This window comes from Hesperophylax consimilis, chromosome 17, assembly GCF_061612785.1.
Source record: "Hesperophylax consimilis isolate HC1 chromosome 17, BYU_Hcon_1.0, whole genome shotgun sequence".
Classification (NCBI taxonomy): Eukaryota; Metazoa; Arthropoda; class Insecta; order Trichoptera; family Limnephilidae; genus Hesperophylax; species Hesperophylax consimilis.
In genome coordinates, this window is record NC_142852.1 from 4116705 (window position 1) to 4120073 (window position 3369).

General features: G+C 36.1%; 1 long non-coding RNA gene across 1 annotated transcript; it reads right to left on the reverse strand.

The window, feature by feature from the left end:
* Nucleotides 1–895: 895 nt before the first annotated feature.
* LOC149415800 (uncharacterized) lies at nt 896–2861 on the reverse strand. Its single transcript, XR_016303577.1, has 4 exons — nt 2260–2861; nt 1968–2126; nt 1365–1397; nt 896–1190 (listed from the first exon to the last, which is right to left on the reverse strand). It is a non-coding gene; the product is annotated as an uncharacterized LOC149415800 (long non-coding RNA).
* Between the last annotated feature and the right edge of the window lie 508 nt (nt 2862–3369).

Consider the following 3369-nt stretch of genomic DNA (forward strand, 5'->3'; position numbering starts at 1 on the left):
TTAAACAAGGAAACTGACTTATAGTGCTTCATCATGTTCAAACATTGTATCGTATGTACCTACATTGTAAAAACAATTCACGCCTCATAGAGACATTGCAAGAGTTTGAAGAACTGCTACTAATCAAGTATACATATATGCAAAGCGCTGCATGCAATATTTCTCAAAAAGAACTTCAATAGTACTTTAAAACACTGTATTGTATGTACCAACACTGTAAAAACAATTCACGCCTCACAGAAACATTGCAAGAGTTTGAAGAAATGCTACTAATCAAATATACATATATGCAAAGCGCTGCATGCAATATTTCACAAAAAGAACTTCAATAGTACTTTAAAACATTGTATTGTATGTACCAAAACTGTAAAAACAATTCACGCCTCACAGAAACATAGCAAGAGTTTGAAGAACTGCTACTAATCAAGTACATATTCATATATGCAAAGCGCTGCATGCAATATTTCACAACAAGTACTTCAAAAGTACTTTAAAACATTGTATTGTATGTACCTACATTGTAAAAACAATTCACGCCTCACAGAGACATTGCAAGAGTTTGAAGAACTGCTACTAATCAAGTATATGTATATGCAAAGTGCTGCATGCAATATTACACAACACGTACTTTAAAATATTGTATTGTATGTATCTAAATTGTAAAAAAATGACATTTGTTGTTGAGTTTCACTTTTTCACAAGAAACATAAAAATTATGAACATACAAAACGTTAATAAAAATAAAAATTTAACACACAAAGTATACAAAAAACTTATTATCTTGAAAATTATAAAAAAAAACCTAAAAACTAATCGCAGTATCCTCCGACTCCAACTGCAACGTATAGTTGGGCGAGTTAGCAAATTATGTTGACGGTTGTTTTAGATGGTTGAGTTTGTCTAGAATTAGAAATGTTTTATTAGAGATCTCATTCATTCTACTTTCATCGTACCTCCTAGCTGGACTGCTTGCCTCTCCAAGGACAATTGTTAATAATCGTGTTCCATCCCTTGTGAACATACTTCGCAATCTCTCAAGTGACATATTAAATAATGCAATATTTAATTTAATTTGTTCAGTTTTGTACATTAAATGTTTTTAAAAGCCTGTATAGATGTATAGCAAATAAATACCTCGCCAACTGTCGTTGGAGTAAACAAACCCTTTCACGTTCCACTGCCGTGTATCTCTGAAACAAGAGATGATAATTCATTAATTTACTAACTTAATTTACCTTCTATAGTAAATGAGTTATTAGTGCCAGTGAGACGAGACCAGAAAAGCACCATGTCTATGTAGACACTGTATCTTGCCCGGTCTCGGGGTGCCCTGACAAATAATTACAAAAAGGAACAGGAAATACCTCAAAAATGTCAGCAAATCGATCCATTGAACTCTGAAATGATAAATAACAACTCATTAATTTAATTTAAATAACAATAGGTAGTCGACATACTAAAAGGAAGATTATAAATGAATTTATTCATTTTGAATTTCTCGCCAAGCTGGATTTTACACGTTTATTAATTTTTTTTAACACAAAGAATATCTAAACAAACAGAACAATAAAAACTCCACCGCGCAAAATGGAAAAATAGTACATTGGGAATAGTACAATAAATAAATGAAATAAGTCAAAGCTAATAATAATAGAAGAGTATGTATGAGACGATGTATGAATGTAAATGAGGCAAGGAGTGTGTGCCAAGACCGAGTTGTTTGGCGGTCCGTCCTCTCTGCCTACCCCTGCGGGGAAACGGCGTGATGGTTAGTTAGTTAGTTAAGTCAAAGCTGGGCATTTTATTTTGTTCTACTAAGATTTAATTCTAATTTAAAAGTACAGTGCCACACTTATAAGTTGGCAGTGGCCTAAACATGGATTGACGCTATTTCTTTATATTTTAATCTGGCAACTTACACGTGTAGCGCTGTATTTGGGAGTGATTCGAAGAGAAATAGGAAATACCTTAAAAATATTGGAGAATTTATTAATAGCTCCCACAAGCTCCTTGGATGATTCGTTACTAGCCTCCTGCGCCATCACCATCCGAACCCCCACATCTGGCTTGTCAGTTAGCTTCCTCTTCTTGCTCGGGCGAGAAGGGGAAGCTATGTCACGCCATGTCTGTAAAATGTAAAAATAATGTCAGGTTAAAAGTGATTTACCGTCTTATATCAAGTGTCTCGATGATAGATTATATTAGAAGGTCAGCAAAGTTTGCTGCAACCAGTTTGTATAGGTAGGTACAAATACTCACTGTTTTCCACTGCTCGGCTGACTTAGCAGGACATAATTCTGCCAGTTGTTCCGCCAAATTCCGAACCCCGAGGTCCCACAAACCTTCCAGCGGCGAACTCCGAATGGTCAGCCATATAGCTGGTTAGCAGTCCATTTGACTGGTCGTCGACCTTACTCTCTTCCTGAAATCATAATATCAGCATTTTGAATATCTTAAAATACTGCGTATGATTGAAATATTAGTAAAAATAACTTCAAAATTTTGACACAATAGAATGTAAGTATATCTCTTTGATAATAATGGAAATTCTTTCACATAAAAAGATAAATAAATAACTTACCCAGCTACCATTGCTTGCGACATCGTAAAATATTAAAAAAACAAGGCGGTTACAATGATCAAGCTTGAAATCTGACGTTTGACGTCTGACGTCTATCCAATTCATAGACAATTCCGTCCCAGTATTGCCAGCGTATATCGATTTGTATTTATTGCCTTATCGATGTCGTTAGAGATATCAATAGTGTTCTCATGCTAGGGAAGTCGTTATAAAATGGTCGGTAGATACGCTTAGCAATACGATATCGTTAAGTTCGATCGATTCTCATGCTAAGGCCCCTGTTCTACTAACAGATGACGTAGCTTAGCCGGAACCTCATACACTCGATGACAGGTTGAGCCAGATCGAGCGCCAGCCAAATGGCTGAGTCGGCAATTCGAAATCATCTCTCCATGTGGTGAATGTGGTGAATGTAACCATTCTTGTTCTCGAAAGGGAGATTTGAAGAGACACATGGTAACTCACAGGGGAGAAAAACCTTTTTCGTGTTCCGGTTGTAACTACACATGTTCTCGAAAGGAACAATTGACGAGACACATGCTGACTCACAGTGGAGAAAAACCATTTTCATGTTCCGATTGTAAATATTTATGTTCTCGAAAGGGAGATTTGAAGAGACACATGCTGACTCACAGTCAAGAAAAGCCCTTTTCGTGTTCAGATTGTAACTATTCATGTTCTCAATTGGGACAATTGACGAGACACATGCTGACCCACGGTGGAGAAAAACCTTTTCCATGTTGCAATTGTAACTATTCATGTTCTCGAAGGGCAGATTTAAAGAGACA